The sequence below is a fragment of the Anabrus simplex genome, chromosome 4 (genome assembly GCF_040414725.1).
Source record: "Anabrus simplex isolate iqAnaSimp1 chromosome 4, ASM4041472v1, whole genome shotgun sequence".
Taxonomy (NCBI): domain Eukaryota; kingdom Metazoa; phylum Arthropoda; class Insecta; order Orthoptera; family Tettigoniidae; genus Anabrus; species Anabrus simplex.
Window position 1 is genome coordinate 5223971 of NC_090268.1, and position 12246 is coordinate 5236216.

Here is a 12246-nt window from a genome sequence, read left to right on the forward strand (position 1 = left end):
CTTAGGTTTTAAAACGTGTATTTGAGAGTGCTAATTCACGCCTCCCCTTCTTTTTGCATTGAGGGCCATTTAAATTAACCTATTATTTTTCTATTAAGGCCCAGTGGGCTGAGTACTAGGTACCCCTGTTTCATTGTAGTTGTGCCTTGATGGCAAGTAATTGTAAAAGTTGATGTTGCCTTGAATAGGCGCGAGTGACTGAGAGCCTGTTAGCTCTTTTCAAAATTAGATTTCTGAGTGCCTCTAGGAGGCTTGACATTGTAATTAGGAGAAACTGCTCCTTGTCTGATGGGGTTTTCTGCCCTTATAGGCCTTGTGCTTGGTATATTAGAGCTATGAGCTCAAGAGAATTGTAAGCGAGGGGCGTAAGGCCCAGAACGGTTCTAAATATTGTCTTTTCTAGTACCAGATTGTTGGCTAGTTGTTAACTTGTTGTTATTTATGTTTTGGAAATTCTATGAGTAAATTGTTAAGTTTGTCATTTTGAAAAAATTTAACCTTAATGAAGTTTTCATTCATTTCTCGGTTTTGTAATTAGAGCCATTCCCGCCCGCACCTTCTTTCACCTCTGCCTTCCACGCCTAACCCCGTAACAAGTGGTAGCAGAGCGTGGTTGAATGGGTCCCGTTTAAGCCCCTTTTGACGGCTAAACATTGCTTTTTGCTTTGAACTCTAACAATTTTCTCTGTCGCTGGAATTTACTTTCTAATTTTCTAAATTTGTCAATCTTTTGTCATCATGTCTGTCCCGCGCGATGTCCTCCATCCCGGCTATCTGCGCAAGGAGGAACTGATTTATGAATTAACCATTAGAAATGTTCAATCTGGAGGCACGGTTGCGGTAGATACCAACAAGCTTAAGGATTTCCTTGACTTGCCGATTACCATCCCAAATTTGGGAGAGAAAGAGATAGACGACGATCTCTCCACGATCAGTGACAATACTACTGAGCTAGCATCGTAGTTAGTTTTCTTGAAGTTGGTGATCCATCTCCAAATCAACTTAAACGTGTACAAGCTAGACTGTTCCACTTTTACAATAGAGTTAGTGATCTATTGTCTCTTAAGTTAAATGACTTTCGGGGGAAGAGGGGCTAGTGCTCTTATTGAACACCTTTCCTAAATGTCTAATAAGGTTAGTCAATTGTTATCGGGATCTGCTACTCCCAAAACCGACCAGCCCACGGTGATAAACATTGTAAGTGAGGAGGATTCCTCCGATGGGGAAGAAAGTAGGAAATCCGTAGGAATCCAACAAACATCTGCCCCACTAGAAACCGTGTCCGATCGTTGTACATCCATTCCACCATTTATTTTGAATAATGCAGTCTCTGAAACAGCTTCTCCGCCCCTTAGGCCTTTACCTACTATGTCACCCGAGTTTAGTAGTTTGCCTCATCTGTTAGCGATGTTGCTCAGGGGTGTTTCTAAGTTTTCCGTTAACTCTACCAGGGATGTCACATCTTTTTTAAGATTTTTAGTCGAGTCCAAAGATCACGCTCTTGTCTTTCTTCTTTCTCCGTGTCAAATACTTCAAATTATTTACCCCAACTCCATAGGTGTCCTCTCTGACAAGATAGTAAAAGCTATTGCGGATAACTTCTTTCCGGCTCGAGCTAGGTCATCCCTAATCCAAAAGTATTTTTACCGTGTACAGCGTCTGGATGAAAATCTGGCCGACTTCGTCCAAGACATTAAATTGTACACGAGGGTATTTGCTCTTCATTTCCCTGAAGATCAAATTGTGCATGCCATTGTCGAAGGCATTTCCCCATCCTACAGGTCTTATCTGTGTTTTGCGTCGCGTCCTCAAACTTTTGTCGAATTAGAGGCTATGGCTGTCTCAGCCGAAGGAGTTAGATATGCGGACACATTACGTGTCGCGAAGGAGCCCCCGCCATCTTCAAGTAATTTTCGGCTTCCACCTCGCCGAACTATCACAACCCGCAAATGTTATGCTTGTGGGTCGGCAGATAATCTCCGGAACAAGTGTCCTATAGTTAAATCTAGCGGGACAAAAAATGGAGCAGGGTCCTCCCAAGGCTGTTTTAAATGCGGCGCTTTTTCCCATATTGCAAAGAATTGCCCGAATTCTAGTAGCACTCCCTCCTGTTCAACTTCTAGTGCACCTTCCAACAACGCAAATAATCAAAAGTTACTAGCGGCATCGGCTGAGTCGGCGTGCCTACCTTCTTCAGGCTCAGCCCCTGTTAAATCCGACAAAATCTCTGGGAAAAGTCAGTCTTCTAATTTATCATTTGAAGGCCCGAAAGAATGTCTTAGAATTGAGACGGATACTCCCGCACCTGTCGCACCTGTACCATTTCTCAAAATTGAATTGAATAATGAACCTGCTACAGATCTATTTGATTCTGACAGTGTGTATTCCATTATTTCGGGCGAGTGGTACCCCAAATTAAAATCTGTTTGTAAACTTCCCGATTATTGTTCGTCTTCGGTTCAGTGCGTTTCGGCTAACTCATCTCCATTAGAAATTTTAGGTTTTCTGTATGCCAAAATTAGAATTGCTAAATTTAATAAGAAAGTTAAATTATTGGTAACTAAGCACTTGTCTTGCCCCATTATATTGGGAGCGGATTTCATGTCTCACGCCGGTCTAGTGCTCGACATGCAGAGCAAGTCGTGCACTTTCAAATGTGCTTGTAGTTATACAATCCCTTTGTTAAAATGTAGTTCTGTATCATGTTCGTCTGTTTCGCCTACCCAGGATGAGATGTTGTTAGACCTTAGACATCTACCTGAGGAGCAGGCTGAGAGTATTTGTAAGTTGTGTCAGTCGTTTCCAGATGTTTTCTCTGATACTCTTGGTGTCACTGACCTTATCGAATATAAGATTGAGGTTACGGATTCGATGCCAGTCCGATTTCCACCTTATAGGCTATCTCCAACTAAAATGAAGGCTCTGAAAGGGATTATAGATCAAATGTTAAAAGATGGTATGATTCGACCTTCTAAGTCTGCGTATTCATTGCCTATTTTTCTAGTTCCGAAACCCCAGGGTGGCTTCAGGCCTGTGATTGATATAAGGCTTTAAATCGGAAGGTGGTGTTACAATCTTTGCCCCTTCCCGACCTTCACTCTTGTTTTTCATGGTTTCGAAAAGCTAAGTTTTTCACCATCCTAGACCTTAATCAGGCGTATAACGAGATCCATCTAGCTGAATAATCCAAACACCTTACAGCGTTTGCCACGGATTGGAACTTGTATGAGTACAACCGCGTGCCTTTCGGGCTCCCCACGGGAGCAGCTGTGCTTACGAGACTGCTAGATAGGGTCTTCTCCGACATCAAATTCGAGTACTTATACCATTATCTTGATGATGTCGTCGTATTTTCGGAGACCTTTGAAGAACATCTAGATCATCTGAAAGTGGTCCTCAATCGCCTTCGTAACTGTGAAGTTATCTAAGGTTGCTTTCGCTAAACCTTCTATGTCATTCCTAGGGCATATTGTGTCGCCCGATGGTGTCGCAGTGGATCATTCTAGAACAGATCCATACATTCATTTAGAACTGCCCCACTGTCGTCTTCATTCAGATATCCCCATACATAACTATGGCTGTTGAAATCACCGACATACACTACTGGGTGACTGAGGGATCTTAGAGGAGGATTTGGCCTGCTGACTTGTGGAGGTTTGTAAATATTTATTAGAGTGATGCCGGCAATCTCTACAGCCAAAACAAAGACATCTGCTGTTCTGTCTTGATAAGTTACTTTTTAGTCAGTGAGATGGGACCTGACATATGTAGTAATACCGTATTGTTCATCATTTATGGCTCCAGCCAGATCATAACCATATATCCTTCCTCTTCTGTAAAGATCTGTGTCATCCTTGGTGTGAGTCTCCTGTATTGCTATTATATCTACAATATTCTGCAGCATCAGGCGTGAGAGATATTGACTCATAGCAGTTGAAATCGATTCGATGTTCAAGTGACATATCCGTAAGTTGTTCCGTGCTTGGTTGGTCCTGAAAAGGACTATGCGTAGTTAAGTTCTCTAGCATACTTGTTGCTGTGTAGCAGCACCTTTATGGAAGAATCAGCCGGTTAAACCGTTGCCCAGGCAATGCCCGACTGCATTAACCACAATCTTCGGGGAGGCTTCTGATGACCTTTTGAGAGCTCTCAATAAGAACAGAAGAGAAAAATGGCATAAAACTTTACACATTCTAGTCGTAAAGCCTGGAACCTTATAAGAAAACTTGGTACAGATCCAAGGCTGTCAAGCACAGTCCCACGTGTGAATGCCAATGCTGTTGCATCCAGACTAATGAAGAATTCGAAAGATAAAATTGACAAGGCACATACACGAATCGTGAGAAATGAATTGAACATAAAGAAATCCAGTCTAACACCACATCCTGACTACTCAGGTGACTTCAGCATTGAGGAACTTGATATAGCCTTGAATATGCTGAAGGTAAATAAAGCTGTTGGCTTTGATGGCGTATATCCAAAGTTTCTTAAAGCCATAGGACCTAAAACAAAATTGTGGCTCATTGAATTCTTCAATGAAATTCTGTGAACTGGAAGATTACCAAAGCTTTTCAAGCAGGCTAAGATAATTGCCATCCTGAAACCAGGCAAAGACGGAACCGATGCTTCTCACTACCGGCCAGTATCGTTACTCAGCATGACCTATAAGCTACTAGAAAGGCTTATTCTAAATCGCATTCAAGAGGCCATTGATCAAACCATCCCTGTTGAACAAGGTGGCTTTAGGAAACATCGGAGCTGCTGCGACCAGGTTTTAACATTGACAACTCTAAATGAAGCTGGATTTCAAAGAGGTCTCCAATCAGCTGCAGTTTTTGTGGACCTTTGAGCAGCTTATGACACTGTGTGTAGGGATGGCTTGATGTCGAAGTTTATTGAAATTATCCCATGTCAAAAGCTGGCGTTTCTAGTGAACAACATGCTCTCTGACAGACGCTTTAAGATGTTTCTGAGCGGACAGTCTAGCAGATGGAGGACTCTAAACAATGGCCTACCTCAGGGATCAGTTCTGTCCCCCAATCTGTTTAACTTGTATGTTCATTATATGCCAGACACTGACTCATTGAAAATCCAGTATGCAGACGACCTAGCGTTAGTCTTCCAGAGTAAAGGTCTTATGCACTGTGAGAATGTACTGACAAGTGATCTGACGAAATTGAATGACTACTTCCATAAATGGACTTCAACCTAACCCAAATAAAACTGAGGTTACTGCATTCCATATAAATAATAAGGAAGCCCATAGGAAGCTACATGTGACTTTCGACGGAACCGAAGTACCGCGTAACGACAATCCCAAATATCTAGGAATCACTCTGGATCGGTCCTTGACATTCAAACAACAGTGCATCACGTTATCTAAGAAACTTGGCTCCAGAGTGAATCTACTCCGCAAGATTGCCGGAAGTAGCTGGGGTGCGGACGCCAATACCCTACGCACTGCTGCACTCGCTCTTGTGTATTGTGCTGGTGAATACTGTGCTCCTGTATGGAAAAACAGCATTCACACAACAAAGATTGATGTCCAGCTTAATGAAGCCATGAGAGTGATCACTGGTACTGTCAGATCTACTCCCATTCAGTGGTTACCTGTCTTAGCTAATATTGCCCCGCCAGATCTAAGGAGGAGAGCAGCTAGGGTAAACTTGCTCAAGAAGATCTCTTCTCATAAGAACTCTCCCTTGTACGATGCCCTACAACACCCACCAACAACTCTTCTGAAATCACGCAAACCACCCTGGACTGATTTTAAAAGTATCAGTTCTTTTGACATAACCTCTGAGTGGCGACAGCGTTGGCATGAACATCCACCCAACAAAGAAGGTTGAAGGATTCCAACTGCCGCGTCAAACCTGGTCGAAGCTGAACCGAATTAGGACGGGTCAAGGGAGGTGTGGCTACATGTTGAAGAAATGGGGTTTCCGTTCGTCTGCTGACTGCGACTGTGGAGCGGAGGAGCAGACAATGGAACACATCGTTAAGGAGTGCCCACTTCGATCATTTAACCGTGATCTGAGGCTTCTACATCAAGTGACTCCGAGTGCTCTGGACTGGTTGTCAATTTGGACATTTCCATTTGATATTAGTTTTTTGTGTACTTGTAAAGCCATACGATATATATATATATATATATATATATATATATATATATATATATATATATATATATATACGGTATTCTAGAACACAACCCATCCGTGATTTTAAACCTCCCAAGGATATCAAAGGTATTGCCATATTCATTGGCATGGTGAATTTCTTCAGGAAATTTATTCCTAACTTCGCTAACAGAGCGGCGCCCTTGAACTTACTTCGTAGGAAAGGCGTCAAATTTGAGGGGGGGCCGTCTCAACAAGCCGCTTTCGAAGACCTCAAACTAGCTCTTTGTACCGCCCCTGTTCTGCCATGCCTGATTTCTCCAAGAAATTCATTGTCCAAACCGACGCGTAGTCGTCGGCGGTGGCGGCTGTGCTTCTTCAAGAGACTGAACTAGGGAGGCGACCCATCGCCTATGGATCTAGGACTCAATCGGCTCAAGAAGCCAAGTATTCCATCTATGAACTTGAAGGTTTGGCAGTCTTATTTGCGCTAGAAAAGTTCCGCCTCTATATGGAACATGTCAAGTGCGACTTGGAAACGGATAACCAAGCCTTAAGCTGGGTCTTAGCTAAGTCGCGTAGTACTGATCGCATAGCCCGCTGTGCCATCAGGATTTCTGCCTTCCAGTTTGATATTAGTCATATAAGAGCGTCTGAAAATGTTGTGGCAGATGGACTAAGCCGTATGTTTTCTAAGGGTGTAGAGCCCTTTGAACAGCAAGACAGTTCTTCACTTCCCGAGTGCATATCTCCTGGTGTAAATGCCATTCTAACGGATGCTCCCTTGTTGTTTAGGGATATTGAAAAATATCAACGTGAAAATCCAGTGCTGGCGCCGATCATGGAAACCCTTTCTTCTGGGGAACATGTCGTCCCTTACGTGCTGAGGAATGGTGTTTTATGTTGACTGTCAAGGCATAATCAGAAGATGAAAGTTGTGGTCCCAGCTGTTCTTGTACCTATGATCTTCCAGTACTACCATGAGACGCCATTAGGGGGGCATTTAGGCATCTTTAAAACCCGAGAAAATATCCGAGAAATGTTTATTTGGAAAGGTATGGACGGTGAAATTCGTGAATTGGTAAAGGCTTGTAAATCTTGTTTGCTTAGTAAACCTACCATGTCCACTTTTTCTTAAGCCGTCGTCTCCAAACGGAGGTAGACGATCCGATCTTGACGTTACAGCCATGCCATGCGGATTATTCAAATATCTCTCAGGATCTTTAATGCAGTGGTTTCCCGTTGCCTTCTGCATCCTAATGCCGTTGACCAAACTGGTTCCTCCGCCTTTGGGAACAATTTCTTGTCCCCTTACCCATACCCACTAATCCACTCTCAAAGAGACTGTTGGCACTTGGTATAGGGGAACGCCAACAAATTAATTTTCGTGTGTGTAGATGGCTTTACAAAATTTTACTGGTTATTTTCGACTAAGCTGGCTTCCGCTCAATCCACCATTTATTGTTTAAATTCCATCTTTGCTTCTTTAGGTCCGTGTCAATACATAGTGTCTGATAATGCTAAAGCCTTTACCTCCAATCTCTTCCGTAAATTCTGTTTTGATTTATCCATCTCACATGCAACAACCTCAGAGTACTATCCTCAAACATCTCTGGCTGAACGGGTCAATCGTAATCTGAGATCGATTCTTATTGCCTATCATCATGACGATCACTCCAGGTGGGACACATCCCTGCATTGGTTAGCCTTCACCTTGAATTCGGCGGTTCATGAATCTCATAAATTTACTCCAGCTTCATTGATGTTTAAGTTTGTACCAACACGCCGCTCTCTAACCTTTGGTCTCTCAGTGATATTCTACCTGAGACAATAGATCCTGATAATATTAGAGATCATTGGAAGAAGGCTAAAGCCAATCTTAAAATTTCTCATGAAAACGTTAGGGAAATATATGATCGTGGACGGAGGCCCACCCATTTAAAGCCAGGTGATCAAGTTATAGTAAAAAACTTTGTTCCCGCGGGCAAGCTTGCCCCGAGATTTCATGGGCCGTGCACGATTTTGGATTTCCATACTCTGGTTACGTTGTTAGTGAGCATTCCAGCCACCGAGAGGATCTTTAGGGTCCATATTTCACAGATTAAGCCTGTGTAAAATCCTTGTTAACTTAGTCATTAACATTTTGCTGGAACTCTGAAGGTTATATTTTTCGCTAAATCTTAGGCCTTCTGCACCTTGTTCTAATTTCCGCTCTATATACGTATGTAAAACCTTACCCGCTGGTTATTCTGCTGTCCTTTCCTGTGCGCCATTACCAAGCTCCCGTCTCCTGTAAACCATACCAGTGGCAATAAAAATTTCCACGCCGCTGGCCCCTCAGCCTCACCACCAAGAACGTCCCCTAAAATCATATGTCAACAACCATTCTGCCGCCGAGGTTTTAGTGTTTCAGTGCCCTGCAGCCGTTCGTCGCCTTACCGCCACCGTGGTGGGGTAAGGGCTCACTCCACTCCCGTGATGTCTTCCTGTGTACGGCGCGCCGGAGTCCTTCTCCCGGCAAAGGCTGCTGTGCGGCGCACTATCCACCAGCTTATAGGGGACTGTAAATAAACATCGCATCTGCGGCGTCCTTCACCACGACTACCTCATAATAGCGGGAGAGGTTTATCTCAGGGTACTTGAAGGGTCCGGGGGACCTCAACTGGACATCGGCAGCGGCGGCTGGTCTTGCCCTCAAAATTATCATAATGTAGTTGGCATTCTACGGCACCAAAGACACTCTCAAGCCGGAGTTCAACTAATTCCTAAATATCTACTTCAAACTAGTAATTTCTGTGTAATGTTCTTCAAAATTCCTCCACAAGACTTTGGAAATTCTTAATGTTTCATCCATAGTCTCCCTCAAACCTATGTGCAAGGAAGCTGGAATTCAACTAATTTCAAATTATCAACGACAAAAAAACTTGGAATTTTTTTTTGGAAAATAATTTTCTTCAACTTTCTTCTGTGTCACCGCTTGGAAGGACATTTGGGGGGGGGGGAGGTCTATACCGATTGGTTCACCCCTACGTCGCACATTTGAATTTTCCGCCATAATTAATCCTCTATTGGAGAAAATCTGAACTTTAAAAACTGAATTAACTCAACAGTTTCTCAGAAGAAGTCACTGTGTTAATTTCAAACTGTTTGTGTTTACTAATTATCAAGAAGTGAGGACATTCTCTCATAGATGCCTCTACCCAAAAAGAAACAATGATCATGCACCCTGGTGCGAAGTGAATGAACTTTACCTAAGTACAAAGTTCAACAAAGGGGCAGAAAACCCCAATCATGCCAAGGAGCACTTGCTCCCAATTACCCAGTTAAGCCTGCTCGAGGTACACAGAAAATAATTTTTAAGAAAGAGCAACCCGCTCTCAAAGTTCAAATCTATTCAAAGGCCACACCAAAATCCACCTTCAAGCTGCCCTCCGGGCACACAAGAACAGGGCTAATGATACCCAACCCACGGAGGCCTATTCAGTAAAAAAAAAAACAGGTTAATTATATGGCTCAAAATTCCAACTTAACTGGAGGCGTAACTTGCACTCCTAATACACTTTTATCTATTTGACACTAGGCCGTATACACAAGGGCTAATCTCATACTAAAGAGGTGACTTGTATAAGAAGACTTTATTACATTAAAAAAAGAAGAAACGGTTGTGAAAATAAAGTCACCTCAAAACAATAGGAGTGGGAGCTCGAGAGGGTTTAGCACTCTCTATCCCAATTTATCGTTAAAGAGTTGAAGTTTTACCAAGTGTCTATTACATTTTAACGATAGGTTACATGAGAAAAGTTTTCGAACTTGCCCCGAGGGGTAAACTGCTGAGCTAGCGAAAAATGAAGTTATTAAACGGCCATTACCTTATGGATGAATTGCTGCCCGAAGAAAGAGGCGCTTCCCGCCCCCTGCTATATATGTTTACACACTGCGAAAGATGTTACTGAAGTGGCCCCGAGACAAGAAAATCAGCAGTTTATATACCCTCGCGGAAAATTCGAGACGTTTCATGAATGGTTACAACCCGCCCACAAACTTTTATTGGGTAACAGCAGAAACGAATACACCAGACGAAGAAGAAACACCTTATTCGTGGAAAATTAATTACAGAAATTCCTCATTGGTCAAATTCCAAATTGGCGGAAAGAGAAGGGTTATACTGCCAACCCAAACAATGACTGAAAGAAATTTAACAAAGAACAAACTTATGAATACCAAATTTCTTCAAAAAAAGTTCCTTCACTTCGCACTAGGGTGCACAATTGTAGTTCTTACGTAGTGCCATCTAGAAGAGAATGTTCACACTTCTGACTACAGAGCAAACAAATACAAATCGAAACAAGCATAGTTCAGAACACTTCAAAATTTACCGTAGAGACATCTTCGAGAAACATTAGAATTAATATGGTTGTTAAAGTTCAGGCTTTCTCCAGTAGAGGAGTTTCAACTGGCGCAATGTTTGAATTAGCGGCGTGGAGGTATACTGCCTGGTACAGACCTCCCCCCACAAAAGTCCTTCCAAGGGGTGACACAAGTCCAAGTTTTGTTGTAGATTATTGAAATTAATTGCAGAAGGATTTTAAAAGAGAAAATAAAATTTTCCCGTAGCCGAAGGTTTTTTAAATTGGTATGATCCCGTTTCAAAATTCTTTGTAGTAGCTTTAGATGAAATGTCTTTATGTTTGTTGTAGTTGAATTCAGGGAAAAACTTTTAATTCTTGAAAGGAAGAGAAAAAAAATTTCTAAGTCCACCGCATGTTGCAGCTGAATCCAAAAATGTAGTAATTGTGGAGATGGAATGTCCATGTAGCTGGATAAGTACATTAGTTGCCAATTATTTTGACGGCGAGACCAGCCGCAACAGCTTGTGTCCAGAGGAGGCCGCTCGGACCCCTCAAGTACCCTGAGATACCGCTCACCCGCACTATGAGAGGGGTAGTGGTGGTGAAGCACGCCGCACACGCGACGATTGTTTACAGGCCGCGGGCTGTTTGCAGGAGGTGCGCCGCACATCAGCCTTGGCCGGGAGGAGGGCTCCGGCTCGCCGTACACTGGTTGACCTCACTGGAGTAGATCGGGCCCGTGCTCCACTACAGTAGCGGAACGGCGCTGCACGGCTGCGGGGGCACTGAAACATTAAGATCTCGGCGGCAGAATTTTTGTTGGACAGAAATGTTTTTTAGGGTACAGTCTTTGTGGTGAGGCTGAGGGGCCAGCGACGTGGAAGTTTTTATTTCATTTTAATTAACCACAGGTGTGTTTGAGTAGGAGACGGGAGCGTGGTAATGGTCACGGCAAGGGCAGGGTAGCAGTTTAACTGGTCGGGGGAGGTTGTACAAAGAATATTTATATACAAGGAAACTAATTCAAGGGGCAGAAGGCAGGTTCACTTGTCGTGGGAGTGTGCCGCTCATCTTCTACTCCGCTAGTAATTGAAGTGCTTAGCGTCCCAGGTTCGCTTGTCTAGGGACTCCACCGCTCACCTTCATTCCAGCTAGTAATTGACGCGCAATGCGTCGCGGGTTCACTCGTCCAGTGAGCTCGCCGTCCATTTTTTATTCCGCTAAAAAATGGCGCGCTGATGGGTTTCACTTGTCCAGGGAGCGCGCCGCTCATCTTCTATTCCGCTAGAAATTACGCGCCTAGCGTCGCAGGTTCACTTGTAGGGGGAGCGCAGAGCTCATCTTATATTCCGCTAGTAATTGGCGCACTGCGGGGATTACTTGTCCAGGGATTGCGCCTCCCATCTTCATCCGCCAGTAAATGACGCGCTGCTGGGTTCACTTGTCCATTGAGCGCACGGTCCATCTTCTGTTCCGCTAGTAACTGACGAGCTTAGCGTCGCAGGTTCACATGTCCAGGTAGCGCGCCGCTCATCTTCTATTCCGCTAGTAATTGGCGCGCTGCTGGGTTCAATTGTCCAGGGAGCGCACCGTTCCATCTTCTATGCCGCTAGAAATACGCGCGCTGCTGGGTCCATCTGTTCAGGGAGTGCGGCGCTCACCTTCTTTTCGGCCAGTAATTGGCGCGCTGCTGGGTTCACTTGTACAGGAAGTGCGCGGCTCTCTTCGGTTCAGCTAGTATTTGACGCGCTTAGCGTTGCAGGTTTACTCGTCCAGGG